At 38.3% G+C, this 24,378-nt stretch overlaps 1 protein-coding gene and 1 long non-coding RNA gene across 2 annotated transcripts in view; one reads left to right on the forward strand and one right to left on the reverse strand.

Moving 5' to 3' along the window:
* Positions 1–24,378, reverse strand: part of slow (epidermal growth factor-like protein slowdown) — a 45,041-nt gene that overhangs the window by 16,545 nt on the left and 4,118 nt on the right. The gene's annotated exons all lie outside the window — the stretch shown is intronic.
* Positions 15,331–16,732, forward strand: LOC117218449 (uncharacterized). Its single transcript, XR_013033142.1, has 2 exons — positions 15,331–15,451; positions 16,429–16,732. It is a non-coding gene; the product is annotated as an uncharacterized LOC117218449 (long non-coding RNA).

A 24,378-nucleotide genomic window follows, 5' to 3' on the forward strand; every position in this document is an offset into this window, starting at 1 on the left:
TTTTCTATGCAGGGTGTGGCGAGAACGCGAAAATCGACGCGCGGGGTAAAGGTTAGTTATACGGGACACCCAATTTCAAAAGCGCAGCGAATTCGTTTCATTTTTCTCACGGTGATTTCCATTGAAACGAGAGGAATTCCTTTATTTGCTTGTTCAAAATCTGTAGACGTGTTATATTTAAATGCGCAATGATGAGTATTGGGTCGTTCGGAAAGTTGTTTCTAAAAAAAAAATTTCGTTTTGTAAGCTCGTTGAAGAAGCACGTGATTCAGCAAACGACGGGGCTTCTACGTAGATAAGATTTTAAAAACGCCAGAAAAATATCGGAAGGTTTCTTTTTTATTTGAAACGTTACAAAATTGTCTTTTATTTTCTCGTGAAAGAACGAAACAACTTTCCGAACGACCCAATAATAATAATAACAATGATATCTTTATTTTGTCGGTGTCCCACGGTTCCGAAAACGGACTTTCGGTTTACAGTCGCCTATTTACACAATCGTGGACAAATACACGCGGACATCTTGTAAAACTAAATAACCTTTCTAAAATCGGACCGAACGAATTGAACGTTTTCTTTTCGACGCGACAAAAGAATTAGAATCGCAAGCTCCGAAAAAAAAGTTAAGAGTTTGTTCGAGGATGTAAATTACAAACGGTGTGCTGTTTTTCGAATCATCAGAGGGGTTGTCGGAAGACCGACTTAACGAGATAAGGCGTGACTCGATTCTTGAGGCGTTCACACGTAAAAACGAAAGTAATAACCGATGCGAAGTGGTACTCGTGCTTCGCGAGCACAATATGCCGTTTGAAAAGTTATTCGACTGGCTCGACGGTCAATGGCTACCGCATCAAAGTAAGAATGATTGATTAACTAGAGCCTTGAGAATCCCGACACCTCATTTTTCCTCGGCAAGCGAAAACGTCATTCACTGTGTCTAATGAAGCCTCGTCGTCGAGCAATTTGACGACGAAAAAATCTCCTTTCCAGGAGTCCTTCATGCCAAGGAAACGTTACCATGTTCGTGACTTAATTATTCTTCCAAACAGTCAGCTAAATATAATACATGGGGCGAAAAAGAGGAGCATTGAAATTGTTCGTAAATCGATGGATATCTACAGATTTAAATCTACTACCCTGTTACTGCAGGGTGTACGCTTTGCCGCGGTATTTTTCCCAACGAGATTAAAACACGTGAAAATCAATTTTTTGTCCTGAATAAATTTAATGAGAATGTATTCTCGTCGAAGCGAAAATTAAAGATAAAAATAAGATCATTTTTCTTCCGTCTCGATTACTAATGAACCGCTGTTCAAATCGTTTTTCACATTCTTTATAGTTCTTTAAATTGAATAGAAGGAAGTTATTTTATTATTTATACGCATACTTTGTTAGAATAAAAATATAAAAATCCCATCTGTGTTCTAATAATGATGTTACTCGAAATAAGTGAGTGTCCGATGACTTATGGACGGAAGTGTACACCTCTCAAGCACATTTAAGTTAACTTGGAGCCCAAGAGGCTAGAAGTAAGATGAAATAAATTAAATATTACCTAATATACACCTAAGATTGCAATAAGTTCGAACCTGGATACGATAAATATAATAATAATAAAAATAATAATCAAAATAATAATAACGGTTTTTTCTTGATTCAATAATATTTGAGTATTTTCAATAATACTCGTCTAATGGAAAAAGTAAAAATTGTATATGTTTTTAGTATTCTCATTATTTCCAGAAAAATAACGAAGCATTTGGTTCGCAACAAAATTCGAAATCGGCCGATTTCTAGCATCCTCGTTTCGGGCCAGAAATGTGCACCGGTGCCGAAGCACGCGCGAATCTCGAAGCGTGCGTGAAACCGCGAAAATAAAGCAACGCGACGGCTAACTCGCGAAACGGGCGCGCCGTGTCTGGCATGCAAATGCGATGTAATTCAACGGCGTCAATTAAAATCGCGCGCGAAATGAATCGTCACATTCAGATTGTACAGACGCCACGTGTGGAATGGCGCGGCGTCCCTCGCTATGGGGGCTCGCCTCGATAAACGACGAACAGTGTTATGACACCCGCGTTACCATTCGCATTCTTCAGCAGCAGCGATGTACGAGGTATCTCGAAAAATTAACGAGACTGCGCGAGTACTTCAATAACTGGCTACGGGACAACTATGAAACCGGCCTTAAAACTGCAACGCGCATGTTTACGGGATATCAGAGTTGGGTATTATCCGAATTGTTTCGAATAAATATTTATCCAAGACACGGCGATTCTGATTAATGTTCGGACATCTTTTAAAACGCGATAACTGTTTTAGGACGATCAAACTAAACGATGCGAATCTTTTTTAGATGATAGAGGAGACAGTCTACGAGACCATCGAAGGAATGCTTTTTTAAAATTTTGCTACAGCTTAGAGCGACAGAAGAGAATAAAGAACTCCCATTTTTAAAAAATTTTTTTTATCCGAGCCTATAACGAAAATTAAAAGAATGCGTTTAAGTAAGTTATATGCACGCTGAAAATTTCATCGAAATCGGCTAACGCAGTGTCAAGAAGCGTTAACAGATTTTAAAAACTGCAGATTTCTAACAGTTATTGATCTTCAATTGTTCATAGCTCGTACCAAGGTCTAAAAAGTGCGCTTTTTTACATTTTCGCTATAGCCTCGGATAAAAAAAATGTTGAAAAAACATGGAAAAGTGGTAGATTCACGCTATGTCGGTTGTGGCGCATAATTTCCTTCCACCGTGCACGGCGCGCGGCTCCCTGAATTCACGTCGGACTCGTGAATTCATTAATAAATTGCAATCGGTGTCGGTTAACGCAATATCAAGTTAGAAGCGTTAACAGATTTTTAAAACTACAGATTTCTAACAGTTATTGATCTTTAATTGTTCATAGCTCGTACCAACGTCTAAAAAGTGCGTTTTTTAAATTTTCGTTATAGCCTCGGATAAAAAAAGTTGACAAAACATGGAAAAATTCACGCTATATCGGTTGTGGCACATAATTTCCTTCCACCGTGCACGGCGCGCGGCTCCCTGAATTCACGTCGGTCTCGTGAATTCATTAATAAATTGCAATCGTCCGCGGTGTCGGTTATTTTCCAGCACCGTCCGTATCTCTGTTCGTTATCGCAACAAGGCGAGGTGCTCTGCAACAGCTGTAGATAGAATCTGAAGATAGCAACTTTTATCGTTATCGCACAGCGAATTGAAATGAAAACCATTGGCTCGCGTTGGAAATTGGAAAAAGCTAGCGTGAGTCGTCCGCGTAATTGAATAATGGTAAATGCTGTTATCAGAGTTGGACATTTGAAAATTCTCCGGGTATAGTGGACCAATAATTCGGTATCTCGGTGCAATGGTAATCCGATACTTTATACATCCTCGTAAATAAGTTACAGAACACTGATATCGGTGCGTGTAACGTAGAACAGAACGGATCCTTTCTCTTTCTATCCAAAGGTTCAATCAATTTTCGTATTTAAAAATAGTTATTAACTCTCTACAAACAATATTTTACGTTGCAGACGATCGTAATGTTAATCGATCGTTAGATTAATATATTATAATACGTTCGAATCCTTGCACCGACGCATTATCTACCAGGAACGATTTCATAATTTTTGATAAGTCTACAATTTTCGGCGAATAAATTCTCAATGAATTGTTCGATGGAATAACAATTTCAGCGACATAATCTAATGATTTCGTTTTTTTGGGATTGTCATAAAAGGAGAGAATTTTTATTTGATCTCTCTTCGTACAACGCAATAATTGAAAATCCTCAAATTAATCAATCAGTCTATCGGTTAAATGTTTCTTGTCTAATTGTTTGTTAAACTTCTCGCGAGTCTTTGCAAAAATGGTGAAAAACGAAATTTTCAGCGTGCATCTTTTAAATTTTCGTTATATGTTCAGTTAAAAATGTTGAAACGAGAATTCTTTGATCTTTTTTGGCATTCCGAGCAACGGCAAAATTAAAACATGAATTTCGGCAATTGTCTAGCAAGCTATCATCTAACAAAAGAAATATCCGTGTCGTTTAGTCGAGTTTTAAAAATGTTGCTGCGTTTAAAAAAATGTCGATACACTTTTCGACAGGATTGTACATTATAATCGTCGATTTCACCTAAATAATGAATCGAAATCGAAGCGTCTCGAAAACGGGAGAACTGTTAACGATCGTTCGTAGAACATCCCCGTCCGAAACGAATTTCTATCTCCCCGCGTGCCCGAAATATTATTAATAACCTCTCGCCTTCATTCGTCGCGGTCGGGTCGCTGGGAGACGATATTCTTTCTCCGCTAACTATACAGTGCGGCGATGCATAACGATGGTTTATCATAAAAGTGAAAGAGTTATTTTTAAAGCTGACAAATGGGTTCAGTCCCCTTCTTGAATATTTTTGCCGGGGCCGGCCGCCGCCGCCGCCGCCATCGTGCCGTCACTCGTCCCATCCTCGATTCCTCTTCGCGCCTCGCAAAGAAAAGGCGACGGTCTTTTTATCGCTCGGGCAAGTTTTAAGGATATTGAGTCTGCTGCTCGTTAGCGACGGAGTTTCGCCAGCCTCTTCCTTTTCCTCGGGGCGTGAACGACCCGACAGCTAAACAATCTGACGGACCGACTCCCGTTGTATATATTAACGAGGAGTTCGCGAAACGTCAATGCTCGCGTCTCGTCTAAACAATTTCCTTTGATTCGTCCGTGATCGCACCGGGAATGGCATGCATCCCTGGAAACCGTTCGAGCGCGTCGAAGGCGCACAAAAATCTTTGCAGTATTCTAGAGCGCTGCATGTAATAGGCCAGCTTTGGTCACCTTAAAATCACCAACAATTATTTGTTGGTAACAGTTTTTGTAACAATTTCCTTTGATTCGTCCGTGATCGCACCGGGAATGGCATGCATCCCTGGAAACCGTTCGAGCGCGTTGAAAGCGCACAAAAATCTTTGCAGTATTCTAGAGCACTGCATGTGTGTAATAGACCAGCTTGGGTTACCTTGAAATCACCAACAATTATTTGTTGGTAACAGTTTTTGTAACAATTTCCTTTGATTCGCCCGTGATCGCACCGGGAATGGCATGCATCCCTGGAAACTGTTCGAGCGCGTCGAAGGCGCACAAAAATCTTTGCAGTATTCTAGAGCGCTGCATGTGTAATAGGCCAGCTTGGGTTACCTTGAAATCACCAACAATTATTTGTTGGTAACAGTTTCTGTAACAATTTCCTTTGATTTGTCCGTGATCGCACCGGGAATGGCATGCATCCCTGGAAACCGTTCGAGCGCGTTGAAAGCGCACAAAAATCTTTGCAGTATTCTAGAACACTGCATGTGTGTAATAGACCAGCTTGGGTTACCTTGAAATCACCAACAATTATTTGTTGGTAACAGTTTTTGTAACAATTTCCTTTGATTCGCCCGTGATCGCACCGGGAATGGCATGCATCCCTGGAAACCGTTCGAGCGCGTCGAAAGCGCACAAAAATCTTTGCAGCATGTATTCTGGAGCGCTGCATGTAGTAGGCAAGCTTGGGTTACCTTGAAATCACCAACAATTATTTGTTGGCAATGTTTTCGTCGACACGATTGCAGCGAGCGACACCGCATTTCACCGACATTGTTTACATACCGACACGTTGGAATCACCGACAAATGTTTACATCGACTCTCGTTTCACCGCAGCAAATGTTATTATCGACACTTCGTGTATAAGAAATGTAGCCGTTGCTGACAATATATTAGAACACCACTATACAATCATATATATTTTATAGATTTTATAGAATACTATAAAATCATGAAACAGACAGAAATGAATTTCCTTAAAGCATTAGCAAATAAAGTATCTTTATAATTTCATTTACAACTAATGAAACAGTTAATAATTCTTTCTCGCAAGTACGATTAATATATGGTTTATAATGATCAAGAAATTAACGTTAAGAAATATACACTTTATAGGTACAAGCGCCAATTTAAATTGCTTTACCTTTTTTAACATCAACGTTTGACGTATGATAATTAATCCTTTGCACTCGAGTGGTGACTCTGAGGCACCACTGAAATTGTTATATCACGTTCTAAGATAATTGTTATATTATCGAAGTTTAGATTTTAAACATTACTGAAAAGTGTAGCATATTTCGTACGCATAAAATGCACTTTGTCGTGTAAAATGAAAGTAACACAAGTCAGGAAAATTATTTTAGATTTACAGTTAAAATGGGTTCGAGTGCAAAGGGATTTAATAAAGTACCAATATAAACGTATCGTTATTGCCTCTGTTTCCACGTTTCTTCTACACGAAGCGACGATGATAACATTTGCGGTGAAACGAGAGTCGATGTAAACATTTGTCGGTGATTTTAGTGTGTTGGTGTATAAACAATGTCGGTGAAACGCGGTGTCACCGAGCATCGCGTCGATGAAAATATCGTCGTTGAAAATATTGCCGGTAAAATAATTGTTGGCGATTTCAAGGTAATCCACCCGCCTCTGTGTATCGATTATAGAGACGTAGGGATTTCTATGATAGAGATTTGAATGGGAATGAAAAATTTGCGTTGGCGTCAAGACCAGAGAAATACATGCATCGCGGGGTACGGTAACAGTATTCCGCGTGCAGGGGACAGTGATATATCATTGCAATATCTCGAAAGCTCAAGACGGTAATTCATGGCACAAGAAAACGTTACATCATTCAACGCGCGCGCACAGGTTTCACCGCGAAGTGGTTAGAAGCGCGATGTATTAATTACATAATCACGAGCAGTCTTATGTAAATACAAAATTTACATATACGGCAGCCTAATTAATGCTTGTGTCCGAAATACACAGGAACGTATGCGTATTGAAAACAATTTCGAAAATTTGACTCCACCTGTCTTCTTCAACTTTTCCATTGTCCCGATCTATGGAACAGTTACGTTATGGAACGGGTATTGCAACCGCGCGGGAACATTACTATTCGATAAAATATTTCAAAGCACGTCACTTTATCTGGAAACATCGATTTATCGAACAGTAGTATAAATATTCAACGATAATATTATTAAGTGGTAAAAGAATCGATGATAATATTATACCCACCGAAAATCGTTCCATAACAGATATTTTTACCTTATTATATCCGAGATAAGATAAAGATTATCGCTTCTCTATAACGTGTCGTTAAATACATGGATCGAAAGAAAATGATCTTCTCTCTCAGCGAATTAAAAACCAGGAAATACCTGAGCATTCAAGTTCGAACTTGTTAGCCGTTGTGTTCAAATAGAAGTAATGTCTCTCTAATTGACGCTCGATTGGAAGAGAAGATACAATTGTTCGAGCCTTGTTGCTCGTTTTTTATGTTTATCGATTGTCAACAACTATAAAAACGAGTCGCAAGGTTCGAATAATCGTATCTCCTTTTCCTAAATTGTCCATTTCTGTACATAACCTAAGCGTCAGTAAGGTAGACATTACTGTACAGGGTGTCCCGAAAATGTCTCGCAATCCGAAAGTGGCGGGTTCCTCAGGTCATTTGAAGCAACTTTTTCCTTTACAAAAATTTTCTCCGAGGCATCATTAACGAGTTATTAACGAAAAACAGTGACTAGCCAACAGCGCCAGCGGTCGAATCCCAGCTCAGCTGGCGCGAGGCGACCGAGCCAATGAGCGGAACTGGGCTTCGTGCGCTAGTTGGCTGGGCCGCCTCGCATCAGCCGTACTCGATTCTTATTGGTCACTGTTTTTCGTTAATAACTCGTTAACGGTGTCTCGGAGAAAATTTTTGTAAAGGAAGAAGTTGCTTCAAATGATCCGAGGAACCCGCCATTTCCGGATTGCGAGACATTTTTGGGACACCCTGTATACAGAGAAGACGAAAATATCCATGGTTTCGGCGCAATTTCGGGGATTCGGAGCCATTGTTCCCGGCGTGTCTTTCACGATTCGTCGTTCTTCCGGTGACCGAAAGGGGAAGTACCGTTGCGACACGACGGCGCGGCGGCATAATCAATTTCCACGAAGCGGCGATCGCGGATCGTCAGGCCAGCCGCGGAATTATCATTTAATGGCCCCGCAATAACACGGTCGAACGAAAAGGGAAGAAAACGAGCTGGCCATGAATTATTCAGGCAATCGCAGGAACGCGAAGCAATAGCAGCGTATCGCGCGATCGATACACCACATCGCTCGAACACTTGGCAACGATAAGTCCATTTATGCCGACCATAAACCGACCGGGGAATTTTCAAGAAGATCGCTGGGGAGGTGACCTTACGAAGCTACGAATTCTTGGCGCGCCACCGAGGTGCCCGTGGTAGTTTTTTGTTCACGGGTCCATTTACGGAGGAATATGACCAGCCATCCGGTTCGACCACCCGAGGGCCAACGAACACCGTGGCTCTCTGGCTCGGGTACGTCTACCTGTGCCTGTGCACCGCGAGTTCTCCGCCCACCCTCTCCACGAGTCTCGCGGTTTTGACCTCTTCACCCACGTGTCCGTGGCCATCGCGAAGAAGAAAAACAATCATCGCTAATGGATTTAACCGGAGTGCGGACCATCGGTCTTCCCGATCGTCTTCGTGTTCTTTTGCTCCAGGGGTTGACTCGGCCTCTGGTCACCCGGTCCAGTTTCGCCCCTCGGTCGATTATTTCTTTTCACTGGGGTTCGCTGTCTCGCGTATCGGTCTGCTGCCACAAGTTTCTCTGCGTTGTAAGACGTTATATTAACCTATAGGAAGCTACGTTATTATTAGATTATTAGAACAAGTGGTAAAAGAAATTTATGGGTCATCTCGCCCTGACGAACACTCGATCCTGACGAAACTTTTCCTTGTATCTCGACACGACATTCCAACCCTTTGCACTCGAAGCTATTTTAACTGAAAATATAAAATCATTTTTCTAACTTATAATATTTCTACTTTATATGACAAAATGCATATTTTATGCATATGAAATTAATCCTTGGGATTCACACAACGGTTACGCTCTTTGCAATTTTTAAAATCTAAACTTTGTTAATATCAAAATTATCTTAAAAGGTGATACAACAAATTTTAGTGGTGCCTCGGAGTCGCCACTCGAGTGCAAAGGGCTAATATATTATGAACGTAGCTTAATTGAAAATTACGTTTTTAATACATTTATGGTAAAATTGGAAAGATTAAAATAGTAGAAAGATTAAAAGGATTTGTACATGTCAATGCATAATTTTTAATCTACTGAAATAATTAAAGAATGAATGAACTTGCTATTTAATCTCTATTTCTCGCAATTTATACAGACAACTTTTAATTTTCATAAAAATCCGCGGTCTATTTATAATCTTTAGAATATACAGGATGTTCACGCTGATACTAGCTAGCGTTTTCCTTGAAAATAATAAACATTATTATATATATTATTATTATTATAAATATACCATTTTTAGTTTATCTTGGCTGCAATGAACATTCCGATGAACCAGAAAAAATATAATTGATTTTAAAATTAGCTGTGCAAATTAAAGATTCCACGAAGGTCCGCACAGTTCGCTCATCACTATAATAGAATTTATGCGGCGCTATTGTGCGCATCTTGGTTCTCGCCTCTCTTACGTAGCAGTTGTTGTCGATCACTGGTCCATGTTTTACCATCGCTGAAGAAATACGACGCGAAATACCAGCACGTTCGCGAAATTGTACGTTCGCGATTGCCCTTTGATCGGTGAAACTTGCATCGTTCACGCCACGACGCGTCTTCTCGAGTATCTTTTAGCAACTATTGCTATTTTATCGCGTCGACGTTCAAGCAGCCTGAACTGTGTTCGACAGTCGTCGACTGCATCGAAGCGATCGCTCGAATTTTTAGCGACACGTTTGATTTTCTTACGATTCCGATCTGATTCGATGCGTTCGTTCAAAATACAAAATTGTGGATAAAACGTGGTTGGTGAAATTGAAATGTGAAACCAAAAATGTATGAATACAGTAATGTCTCCCTTATTGACGCTTAGATTGCGCACAAAAATGGACAATTTGGGAAGAGGAGATACGATTAAATCGAGTCTTGCGCCTCGTTTTACAGTTACGAATGATCAACAACTATAAAAACGAGATTTAAGGCTCGAATAATCGTATCGCCTCTTCCAAAATTGTCCAATTTCGTGCACAATCTGAGCGTGAATTAGAGAGACATTACTGTACTATGAATGTAACTTCTACATCACGAATGTAACTTCTTTAATTTTGAGAATTCAAACGCCGGGTTTTCGTTGGCGTATTTTCGAGCCTACGTTCTTCCAGTAAATGCAACAAAAAGGATCGATTTTCCCAAAGATTCGCACCGGAATACCCGCTTTGAACAGCGCAGAGGAGCAGAAACGTGTGAATGGAGCAAATTACTGCGCACCGCGAGCAAACGCAGAGACGTTGACGTTAAACAATTTGAATAATGTGCAACCGTAGTCAAAGTGAGCCCGTGGGCACCGAGGGTTGAATGGCCGGCGCTGTTATGTTTATCTCGTGCAGCAGCACACGTTAACAGAAACAGAAGGGAAAAATAAAAGAACGCCCCGGCGGAACGTACGTGTAAAAGACTCTGCTCTATTTGCGTCCGTGGAATGTCATTTCGCGTTCGTTGTTCCTTCTTTCTACTTGTTTTGCGGCGAGTCGTGACACGAAGCCCTCCCGGAGGTATTTAAGACTCTCGAGCTCTGCAATGCAGCCTCCATTAAGAGGAATGACGGAATCGCTTGCGAATTTTTTTTCTTTCAAGGAAACCGAAAGATACTTGAAAGTCTTTCGGATCGCGATGTTACTAGATGTGCGAGAAGAAAGCTGGTTAGACTATTCGATCTCTTTACCAGTTAGCTGTTGCAATCTCTTTGAAAAGTGTGCGAGTTACTGTAATTATACTGTACATGTTTGATTGTCTTCGTACTTAATTATATGAATAAAGAATATCAATAATAATATATCTATAATATGCAAAGAATAAATAATAATAATAATAATAATAATAATAATAATAATAATAATAATAATAATAATAATAATAATAATGATAATAATAAAGGATATCAATGACACACATTGATATCCTTTATTAGAAGGATACATAATCCTTCTTAAACAGATAGCTAAATTCGACGAGTACATTCGTCGTGAAGAGATGGAGTTGAAAACAGCTAACTGATTAATGTAACTGAAACTAGAGATTTCAAATTTATCGCAATTGATCGTATTTTAACTCTTCTGTATTCTAATCGACCTAGCAACATTCAGTTTGCACGAATATGTTGCAATAAAATTGTAACAAAAATGTATACTTAATTATATGAATAAAGAATATCAATAATAATATATCTATAACATGTAAATAATAATAATAATAATAATAATAATAATAATAAAAATAAAGGATATCAATGTATGTATCCTTCTTAACCAGATAGCTAATTTCGACGAGTACATTCGTCGTGAAGAGATGGAGTCGAAAACAGCTAACTGATTAATGTAACTGAAACTAGAGATTTCAAATTTATCGCAATTGATCGTATTTTAACTCTTCTGTATTCTAATCGACCTAGCAGCATTCAGTTTGCACGAATACGTTGCAATAAAATTGTAACAAAAATTTATACTTAATTATATAAATAAAGAATATCAATAATAATATATCTATAACATGCAAAGAATAAATAATAATAATAATAATAATAATAATAATAAAGGATATCAATGTATGTATCCTTCTTAACCAGATAGCTAATTTCGACGAGTACATTCATCGTGAAGAGATGGAGTCGAAAACAGCTAACTGATTAATGTAACTGAAACTAGAGATTTCAAATTTATCCCAATTGATCGTATTTTAACTCTTCTGTATTCTAATCGACCTATATATAGATATATAGCAACATTCAGTTTGCACGCATACATTGCAATAAAATTGTAACAAAACATCATGAGATCTAGTCCAAAAATTGGGCATTCGGCACGTTAACGAGGTCACCGAAATGTATTTATTGGACAAGTCGATATAAAAAATGAAATGTTGGCAAAAAGGATTGAGCTTAAATGAGACTTTTAACCAGTCAGCTGTTTTCGTCGTAACACGAAGTGTTGCTATTTCTTGCATCATACTTCGATATTCTTTGATAAATTATATATTTCACAAAAGCGTTGTATTTAAACAAAATAGGAAGAAAATCAAACAAGTATAATATGATTACGTTAAGTTGTATACTTTTTCGATTTACCGTTAGTTTAACGTGGCCTTGATTGGAAATTGTCGCTGAAATCGAGGATACCAGAGGAGGACGTCGTCGTTTTCGGGCAAAATGCCACGCAGCAATTTCCTCGAGATTGTAAGCTGAATTTCTAAGGAAGCGGTATTTGACATTTTCCCTGATACCAAGCGAGAGAGATTATTCGGCGAAATGTCTTGTATTTCTTCTGTATCTGTCGCATAGCAAAACTACGGACGAAAATATTTTCGGGGCGATTCGTATCTACTGTATACATACGTATGCACATAATATGCATGGTCTCCTGTAGTCATGACTAGATATTTGCATGTCCGCACACGGCGACTCCTATTAACACTTTATGGGAACTTTTATGTTCCTCAAGCACGAATTTTGTATCATAAAACAACGCGTAACACTGTCTAATTTTAACTTTCTTTTTGCGTTCCGATGACCGACCGGCGCCTATTGTAGCTTTCGATGCGCTATTATACGAAAGTGATTTTTCTCTCAGCTTGAAATATAACGTTCTTCCAAACCTTAGAGAATTTTGTTCCGCCTTAATTCGTAGAATATAATTGTAATGATAAATTGTTTGATAACAGTTCGGGCGTTTGAACACGTGTGAAATGTATCGTCGTTCATAATAAAGGTATAGCTCACCGCAAGCATTTGAAATATTATATCTAGATGTATTTTCGTACGTAGAAACAGTGGTAAGAGGTAATGGAATGTCAGACGGAAGATTAATTGACGACGCGGTTGAAATGTGGAACGCTTTCGTTTCGTATGCAATCGTATATTACTCGAATAATCGTATTCTATGAACGAAGTGTACTAATTAATAGTTCGCTATTAGTTCACTGTTCAAATTGAATACTACGTACCTATTCTCATTAAAATGTTCCACATTGCGATTGATGACGACTATAAAATTAGACGAGTTAAGTTCAGACGAATCACTCTGCATACGATTACTGTACACGGTGTTCTACGGATGATCGAGAAGTATTTCTACAAGAACAAATACAGTAAATTCTTTCTCATTGACGCTCAGATTATCCACAAAAATGCACAATTTGGCTCGTTTTTATAGTTGTTCACAGTCGGTAACTATAAAAAGCGAGTCGCGAGGCTCGAATAATCGTAGATCCTCCTCCCAAATTGTTCATTTTTGTGCACAATCTGAGCGTCAATTAGGGAGAATTCACTGTAAATCGAAAATGTGGAATAGAATTTTTTTCATCCGAAGCTTGATTTTCGAGCAAAGGGAGTTGATTTTCGAGTATGTAGAAGAATCAAATTAGACGAATTAAGTTCAGACGAATCACTCTGCATACGATTACTGTACACGGTGTTCTAAGGATGATCGAGAAGTATTTCTACAAGAACAAATACAGTAAATTCTTTCTCATTGACGCTCAGATTGTGCACAAAAATGGACAATTTGGCTCGTTTTTATAGTTGTTTACAGTCGGTAATTATAAAAAACGAGCCGCGAGGCTCGAATAATCGTATCTTCTCCTCCCAAATTGTCCATTTTTGTGCACAATCTGAGCGTCAATTAGGGAGAATTCACTGTAAATCGAAAATGTGGAATAGAATTTTTTCATCCGAAGCTTGATTTTCGAGAAAAGTGAGTTGATTTTCGAGTATGTAGAGGTAGTATTGGTGAATCATGAACAGACACGACACTAAATTCTCTTTCTCTTTATTTCTCTCTCTCTCTCTTCCTCTCTCTCTCTTTCTCTCTCTCAGGTCTCTGTTGTCTCTCAAGTACGAACCTTTATGCAAAATAAGAATTTACTATATCAATTACAAAACAATATATGACATAAACATTGATTTCTTCCCTCGATAATTTTGTCAAAATGATGTAGGTAATTATCAATTGTTGTGACATTCTCCATTTCACCTACCCATTTGTGTCAGAAGCGCGTAATTTCCACAGCCAAGTAATATTGTTCGAACAATGACGTAATCGGTGCTATCTCCCCCTGTATCAATCTATCTATCCCCGTATCAAACTATGTATCTCCCCCTTTATTAAATACCGTTCTAATCCGACTCTGTATTGTCGCAAACCTTCCAACGAAACTGGTGTCGCTATAATTGTCCGGCTACTTTCTTCACGTGTGTTTGCTTTCTAACAGGTTTGCCCGAGCAGAAATCAATGTTGGCGGCGTTATAAATTTCTGTTAATGTGCACGATAGTTGGAGCTATGATTCAATATACCGAATTCGAAACAGCTGGCCGGGCACACGCGTCAAGGTAGATAGCTTGGCACCGTTCACTTATTTATTTGTTTAGCCGCGGTTCAATAACCGTGCCAACTACTAAGCTCTTTGCCGGAAAGTACCCGTGGCAGGGGTACACTGGTGTGCCGGTTGCAGAATGACGATTGTGAAACATCGTGCCGCGGTTTACAGTGGGTTCGAGCTCTCGAGTCTACGCGCGGACCATTGTCTCTCGCGCAACACGTTACACGTACGAACAAATTGTTTACACGAAAGTTTTGCGCGGCCCAGAAAATTTGTCGCTTATCCGATATTCGTTCGAGAGACGCGGTCGGAGTTGGGTTAAATTTCATTTGAAATATTAAATAAGAAGTTACTCGATTAAATACCAAATACGTATAAGTTACCAAATAAATTCTTTATTTAATTAAAAAGAAAACAAAATCATTTAAATAATCCCATAGAAGACTCCATTATTTCTTATTTGCAAACGAAACATTGTTTTTTCATTTTTATTCGGATTTTCGGGAAAGGTGAATAAGAAATAATTTTATTTGTTATTTTTATATTTTCTATATGAATATAGCAAGTAAGATATCATTTCTTGATCGGAATTTAGACGGTGAGCAAATAATAAATGAAACGATAAGTTCTTCGCGAACTAAACGATATTTGGTTGGAACAGTTGACGCGGTTGGCATCGATTTTTTAATGCGTTTGTACACTTCGAGCAGACGTTTTCTTTTTGCCACGTCAATCGATCGATCGACCCGTCGGCTATGTCAACATCGGTGAAAACAGCTGATCGACCCGCGACGCGTCGAACCGTGGCAGAGCGTTTTTCGAAATCGTCGTAACGACCGCGTCGTTTTGTTGCCGCCGGTATCGGAAATAGTTGATCGCGTCGAGACGGAAGAACTACTACATCCAGTTTCGAGCATCGAGTTACGGACGATGCCGGATCGTTTTGACAACTCGTATGTAACAGTTGTGACTATCTCGCCGTGGCGCGGGGCCATTTGTCGATCGATCAATGGAGCACACCGTTCGCAAGGCGAAACGCGCTAGATAATGGACAATGTAAACGACTACGCACCGATCGTTTCGCGAACTGACACAGCAGATTATCCGAGGCACATACTTGGATCTATTTATGTATTCATTATTCATGTCGCTTCGTATCGACGTCGACCGATCAGTCAAACGAAATGGTAAAGCCCGAGCACAAAGGGTTTTACCGAGAGCCCGCGGATCTAGCCCGCGAAGGGGATGCAGACGGAAAACAAATGCTACGCTCGACAAAGAATATTCGATCGGACATCGTAAAACGTCTTTAAGAAAAATTACGGATCTCCATATTCGATGCAGGGTGTCTGACCTGGTGCTGTAACTTGGAACGCGTTGCGAATTTACATTGTAAAGAGGGACGAAAATGCGGGATGATAGATGGCGGATTTCATGCATTTATGACACGTACGAGTAGATGCAATTCGAAGCGGATTAAAAGGACTTCGATCCTTCGAGTGTTATGGATGCGTACATGCGTCCTGCAAAAGTTAACCCTTTGCACTCGAGTGGTGACTCGGACGCACCGCTAAAATTGTTACACCACGTTTCAAGATAAGTTTTACACGATCGAAGCTTAGATATAAAAAGATTGTTAAAAGTCTAACTGTTGTACGAGTCACAAGACTCAATTTCATATGCATAAAATGGACTTGATCGTATAAAATGGAAATACTATAAGTCGGAAAAGTTAATTTAGATTTACGGTTAAAATGGCTTCGAGTGCAAAGGGTTAACAATGTGAGATACGGACGCATGTACGCGTTCGTCAATTTTTGCTTACCTTTAGCGTGATGATATCGCAATTAATTTTAAACAAGACGATCGATCGATCGCGCAATTATTTTGCTTATTCAGCTGTTAAAACTATTTATCCGTTGCTTTACAGTTTCGACGCATTACCATAACAGTGAATAAAAAAGCACTGGCTAATATTGAAATCCCCGAAATAACATCACTGACGGAGGCAACTGAAACGATGTCGTCTTCTCTTGGTGTTCAGAAATTTATCTTCATCGGATCACCGTTTCTTTAAATTATTACATCACTTAATATAGACGTATAATTTACATGCACAAATTGTCGCAGAGATGACACGAAGTCGTTAATAATAATAATGGTAAACATTTAGATGATAAAACTTGTATAATTATTTATCATTACATTTAATATAATTCTGTTGACGTATCGCACTTCGATTTCATCCACAGCTAAGTTCATTGGCACTTTTTCGTATCCATTTACTTTCAATCCTAGACTAGATTTAGAAGAAATAAATAAATAATTATATTATATTCATATTATATATATTATAATATTAATTTATTTTTTTAAATATTATATTTATTATATATATATTTATATATTTAATATTATATTATTATTGTATACTTATCTTTCAATTTACACAGAAAGTCTTTAAGTGAAAAATTAATTTTCTCTTTCGTTCTTTTATATTCGTTAATTATCTTAAACGATTTTCAATTTGCATAAATATCTGCCGTTCAGTTATTATATTAATAAGAACACAACGAAGAGAGCTTTCCTAATGTAAAAGCACGTACAAGCGGCCGTCGATGCTGCGATAAGAAATCACGGACGCCAGTTGGTTGCAGGGGTGGCGCATAAGTATCTTATCGAACATTCGAATCGAAGCTGCGGGACGAATTATCATCGAGTTTGCCGACTCCGAAACAGCAGTCGACAGATCAATCTGCCCGACCTCGAATTCCTCTTCGGCATTCCCCGGACCATCTACAACGGGCATCGCCTTCAAATTTCATTCGTCGACTCTGAATCGCGTTTCAAGTGTCATTACTGTCGCATCAATAAAAATTTAAAGCGTCGCCGGTCGCTTCGTGATTCCAGACACAGGATCCGTTCAACGGAGAACATTTCGGCGAATCGCGGACGGTCCCGCGAGAATTTTCACCGCGTGACGCATCATTCGTTAGTTTATCCATTTAAGCGCCATATACAGTAAATTCTCCCTAATTGACGCTCAGCTTCGAAACGAAAATAGGCAGTTTGAGAAGAGGAGATACGATTATCCGAGGCTCGCGGCTCGATTTTGTAGTTACCGATTGTTAACAACTGCAAAAACGAGTCGCGAGGCTCGAACAATCGTATCTTCTCTTTCAAAATTGTCCATTTTTCTGGACAATCTGAGCGTCAATTAGAGAGACATTACTGTATTGGGTTGTGAAAATGATTCAATCTTTTAACGCTTCCAAGCTTTGCGCTACGATTTCTTTCAGAGCTACGTCGATTAGCGCTTCTTTCTTACTAATGAATTCTTAGACGAGGAAGAAGAGTTATATTTAACATTTAAAAATTTTCTTTTTGTTTAACCCGAGAAAGATAACCTACGTCGCAGAGGCGCCTGCGAAGACTGTTGATTTTTGTTAATTTTTCATAGAGGTCTAGTGATTTAAGTTTAAAATTACTTAAAATATAAAAAAATATAATATAAATGCATTTTATTTTTACAATAATGCCAAACCTTTAAAATGACTAGATTAACTTAAATAAATATCCATTGTTAGTATAAAATTGACGCCTTAGAAAAGCATGCGCCTCTGAAGCGTATGGTTATCTTTTACGTACGTTGTCATATGGTTATCTTTCTAGGGTTAAAGGAAGTGCGTAACATCTGTATCTAGTAAATTTGAGCGAATCCTTCATAACGTGTCTAACATACGTTGTTAGAGTGCTGGGTTAGCTTTTGCGCCCGCGTTCTAAATTGTTACTTGAATGGATTCGTGCATTGTATCATTCTACAGCACTCGGTTCATACTATTGATTTGTACAAGTGGTTTTTATTTTCATTGTTCCGTGATGTCCACTTGACACCATTGGAGTAAAGATATATGAAGATACATACACAGGGTGTTCCATTTTAATCACTGCACGCGATTATTTCTAGAACTATTTGTTATTCGATGTGACCAACGAGAGGCGAGATCAGCTGGCGCGAGGCGGCCGAGCTCGTTGCTCATTGGTCAGTGTTTTTCGTTGATAGCTCGAAAACATAGCCGCGGATCGCATTTACGCTAAGGAAAAAGTTACTTCGAATGATCTCGAGAATCCCTTGTTTACCGATTTCGAGTGACTTTTGGGACACCCTGTATATGTTCTTGCCATCTTACAACCAATTAACATATCTCCTGCTAAAAGAAAGGTAGAGTTTCGATGTAACGAAATCATCAATGCTCGTTCAGCTATCAAGGATTTCAAAGTCCACAATGCTGATAAAACGGTGTTGAAAACAATGATGCGGATGATTCAAGGGAGATAATGATCTGACAAGTAAGATTCAAACGAGACCTATTTTCAAGGGTATTTCCAACTGTATGACTTTCTTATTTACGTTTGCCTAATATGGCCACGCGTTATCTTGCAACAATAATATCGCCTGACGCGTCCTCTGAATGTTTTCTATTTCATGCAAATGATCGAAAATTGTTTGGCAAGTTTATCGCGTGTTTAACGATAGTTCGTTTTCGTAATAATTCGTCAGATTCGCTCTTGGACGTATAAATAAAAAATAGATGAAAAATAACCTTGCACCACGTTTTTATAATTGTTGACAATCGTCAACTATAGAAATGAGCCGCGAGACTCGAATAATCGGAGCTTCTCTTCCCAAATTGTCTATTTTTGTTTGTAAGCCGAAGTAAAATTAGGGAGAATTTACTTTATACAAAGATTCTTTCATTTTAAGGTGTATCGCTTCCAAAGTCTAATATGGCAAATAAGAAATATTATTTTAAGATGATGAACCACAAATTAATTTATAACATTAATCAATCTGGAAATTATGCCACTTTATTCTTGGAGTTCCGGTTTTACCATGCTTCGCCCTACCGATGTATTTAACCGTTTGAGACCCAAGCGGCGCGATCGAGCTGTTCAGATCTTGTGTCGCGATCAAACTTTAGTGACGCACGTACATCGCATAGCTGCTTTTCTTCATTTTTTTTCTTTTTGCTTTGTTTGTCAATCTTGACGAGCGCAATCGCGCCGCTTGGTTCTCTTCGCAATCAATTAAGACAAACGCTATTACGCTGTTCGCCACTTTTCGACTGTGTTTTCTGAATAACCCCTGGGACTCAATCGGTTAAGGTGTATCGCTTCCAAAGTCCAATATGGCAAATAAGAAATATTATTTTAAGATGATGAACCACAAATTAATTTATAACATTAATCAATCTGGAAATTATGCCACTTTATTCTTGGGATTCCGGTTTTACCACGCTTCGCCGTACCGATGTATTTAACCGTTTGAGACCCAAGCGGCGCGATCGAACTGTTCAGATCTTGTGTCGCGATCGAACTTTAGTGACGCACGTACATCGCATAGCTGCTTTTCTTCATTTTTTTTTTTTTTTGCTTTGTTTGTCAATCTTGACGAGCGCAATCGCGCCGCTTGGTTCTCTTCGCAATCAATTAAGACAAACGCTATTACACTGTTCGCCACTTTTCGACTGTGTTTTCTGAATAACCCCTGGGACTCAATCGGTTAAGGTGTATCGCTTCCAAAGTCCAATATGGCAAATAAGAAATGTTATTTTAAGATGATGAACCACAAATTAATTTATAACATTAATGAATCTGGAAATTATGCCACTTTATTCTTGGGATTCCGGTTTTACCACGCTTCGCCGTACCGATGTATTTAAGGAAAGTGGGCCATCTCATTGCCAGACTCGTCCTATTATATTTGTTCTTATTATTTCCAATGATATTTGCCGAGGGCGACTAGAACTTAAGACGCGGACCACGTTGGATTCGCGAAATTCAGTCGCGAGGAACCCGATCGGCAGAATCGGCTGCGGGAAAGGTGGATCGCGAACAAAAGCGAAGGAATAGTGGAGAACGGAGAACACAGTAGGCGCACGGTAAATTATCGCATTCAGGCTAAATAGTAACGAGGGATCCGGCGCTCGCGATTCTTTCATGTGCGTGCAAGAAGACCTTTGTTTCACGCGGACAAAGGTGGCCGCGTTCACGTGCAAGCGATGCATCGCGCGGTGTGAACGCCTGCGGCCCTTCGTCTTGACGAGCAGTCATTGAAACGGTGCAAAATGATCCGGACGCTGTTGGAAGATAATGCTCGTGAACAAAAAAACAAACAGAAAAGAAAAAGAAAAAAGAGAACCAGAGAGGGAACACGGCGCGAAAACAACTCCGCTCGCTCGAAAAGAAGTTTCTAATTTGATTGAATGCTATCTGGCGCGGTGTAATGAGACGTTCGTACGGACCTCGTTTCATTTTTCCACTTCACCCTCGTGTGCCAGTCCTAAACATTCACCTATTTTCAATTTTATATACCGTACACTTTCATCTTTGAGTCGTCGACAAGTGGCGTAAACCCAAAATTGCGATGGATTTTTTTGCAGAAATAATGAGTGTTAAAGATGCTTGTTTTATTTAACACGTCGACTTTTGTATACCTTGTTTAACGGTATCGCAAACGAAGCGACCGTAAAAATATCTTGAATAGTGGCGTTCGTAATTCATGTTTTTACATTAATTTCTAGAACTATTTATTTCATTAAATTTTAGATGTTACTTTAGCGCATTTTAATTCGCGTCAAACATGCGAAAGTGTTTCAATTTTGCTATTCATCCGAAATGATATTTATTGAAGTATACTATGTATCTCATTAAACATATTCATCTGATCAATCGACTAATACGACCGCAATATGTTCTTCGATTTTTAAGCATGCATTGCAAGTCATTTATCCCTAGAAAGATAACCATATGACAACGTACGTAAAAGATAACCATACGCTTCAGAGGCGCATGTTTTTCTAAGGCGTCAATTTTATACTAACAATGGATATTTATTTAAGTTAATCTAGTCATTTTAAAGGTTTGGCATTATTGTAAAAATAAAATGCATTTATATTATATTTTTTTATAATTTAAGTAATTTTAAACTTAAATCACTAGACCTCTATGAAAAATTAACAAAAATCAACAGTTATCTTTCTCGGGTTATTTACGAATTGAAGAGAATATTCTGTTTATATCCACTGGTTAATATAAATGAATATTCTTACCGAAGTATATGGTGCACTGCACGAAATGTAGTTATTTGCAACAGCTGTACCTACACGTCACGAAATTACATTTCTAACGAATTTAAAACCAGTTGTAATATTATAATATAATATATTCTGTCGGACTTTCGAATTCCGCTTACCAAATATGTATCACACGTGTCGATTCAAAAGCCACGGACACGTGTCGCAGGTTCTACCACTAATTCTTCGCTCTACAGAATTTCTACAAGTAATATAAATTTCGCGAGTTATCAAACTTCTGTCTGTCACCGTACGTTCCACTATGCAAAATTAAAGTTCGCGTGATTGCGATTATCGATTCGATCGCCAGAAGCAGAGTGGGCCTTCTTACACGTGGCAAATCAAACGCGAAACTACTTTCCTACGAATAAAAAAAAAAAGAAAGACCGAACGGGAATATAAATCGCCACACAGCCGAAGTATGCATTCCAAACGTTCAACTCCTCGATCCTTTCGTGGACAGCACAGGTGCCGAAGATTTTCTTTGAAAAAGTCTCTGCTCGCGGAAGCTTCGTCCTCTACAAATAGCTTGAAAAAAAAAGAAAACGGTGTACACACTTTTACCGAATTGGGCGACGTTGAAAGAGAATAAAGAATTGTCACCAGTCGTCGCTCGCTAGCTTCAAAATTAGTTTTCTTTCAAATTTAACGCTTGTAAATAATCTTTAGTTATTTAAAGTTAAACGCTGCGAATAAAATGTAAAACGATTCGTTCGTGTTGGCATTATACGAAAGTTGTTTATTGGATTTATTCGATGTAGGAACTTTCTCCTTATAATTTTTTTTATTAAAAAAGACGTTTACACTTTTTTTCAGAAAAGATTATTAGAGACACATTTTTTTCACTACTACGTACGACTACTTAACGCTTTTACTTCATTTTACTTCATGTTCGATTTTTAAGAAAATTACAGACATTATTGGTGTGACAAATTTTGTCTTTCCTTAATTATTGTAGCGATCTTTTTCGTCAATTCTCATTTTCATTTGTCATTTTACAAAAATCGGAATTAAAAACAGTTGCTTTTATCGACTAAAAGAAATTGCATAAAGAAAATGAAAATGTTATTAGAGCTTGGGGATTTACGTAATTTTTTGATTTTAAAAATTTGCACATGCCATAAATGCATAAAGCAGTCTCATTTATTATTGATAAATGATAAAATATCTGATTTTATACAACTTTTATGTGATCGATGCGAGTCATCTATCCAGCAAACCTAAAATATTCCATACCACCGGGCAATTTATCAAATGAAATAAAAATCGAGAAGCCGACGCTTCGCGCTCAAAGCCATTTCAACCCTAAATCGAAAACAGTTTCTTCCGACCTATAGTATTTTGCATTTTACGCACACGAAATTGAGTCTCGTGGCTCGTGCAATGGTAACACTGTTCAACCAAAACATCAATTCCTAATAGTACTTCAAAATCACCAGAGTCGAGTGCAAAAGGTTAACCCTTTGGTGATTCTGACTCTGAGGCACCACTAAAATTGTTACATCACGTTCCAAGATAATATTTATATTACCGAAGCTTTGATATAAAAAGATTGTTAAAAGTCTAATTGTTGTATGAGTCACAAGACTCGATTTCATATGCATGAAATGCACTTTATAGTATAAAATGAAAATATTATAATATATTATAATTATATAGGTTATATATAATTATATAGGTCAGAAAAGTTAATTCAGATTTACAGTTGAAATGGCTTCGAGTGCAAAGGGTTAATAAGTGCAAACTTCTTGCATTTCGAGCGTCCTGTCCTTCGTTTCATCGAACGCGTTAAAATCCGCAAAAATTCGTTTGGAAATTTGAACGTATCAACGAATCTGTTCAAACATCTGCTAGCACGCTTCTTCCACAGGTACAGTAATGTCTCTCTGATTGACGCTCAGATTGTCGACAAAAATGGACAATTTTGGAAGAGGAGATACGATTGTTCGAGCCTTGCGGCTCGTTTTTTAATGGTTATGGATTGTCAACAACTATAAAAACGAGCCGCAAGGCTCCGATAATCATATCTCCTCTTCCCAAATTGTCCATTTTTCTGCACAATCTGAGCGTCAGTTAGGGAGACATTACTGTACTTTTTGATACGAGAACGTTTTCGTAGAAAACGGCACAAAAATTGCCTAATCTATTGAAAAAAGATCTATTTGCGCATAATTTAGTCCAAACTTAATACTATTAATTACGAAAGATCCGTAACAGATTTATTGTTTTGTTTCTATCGAAATTTCGAATTTCCTGGGAAATGAACGTTCGAATTTCGCAGTAAAAATTGTGCAATTCATCGACTGCAATTAATTTTTCTTCACAATCCGAGCGTTGATTAGAGAGACATTACTGTATCTAGCCTAATTCGCATTGTAAAACAATCGAAAGATCTATCTGTGCATAATTTAGTCCAAACTTAATACTATTAATTACGAAAGATCCGTAACAGATTTATCGTTTTGTTTCTATCGAAATTACGGATTTCCTGGGAAATGATCGTTCGAATTTCGCAGTAAAAATTGTGCAATTCATCGACTGTAATTAATTTTTCTTCACAATCCGAGCGTCGATTAGAGAGACATTACTGTATCTAGCCTAATTCGCGCTGTAAAACAATCGAGAGATCTATTTGCGCATAATTTAGTCCAAACTTAATACTATTAATTACGAAAGATCCGTAACAGATTTATCGTTTTGTTTCTATCGAAATTACGAATTTCCTGGGAAATGAACGTTCGAAT

The sequence above is a fragment of the Megalopta genalis genome, chromosome 4, assembly GCF_051020955.1.
Source record: "Megalopta genalis isolate 19385.01 chromosome 4, iyMegGena1_principal, whole genome shotgun sequence".
Lineage (NCBI taxonomy): Eukaryota > Metazoa > Arthropoda > Insecta > Hymenoptera > Halictidae > Megalopta > Megalopta genalis.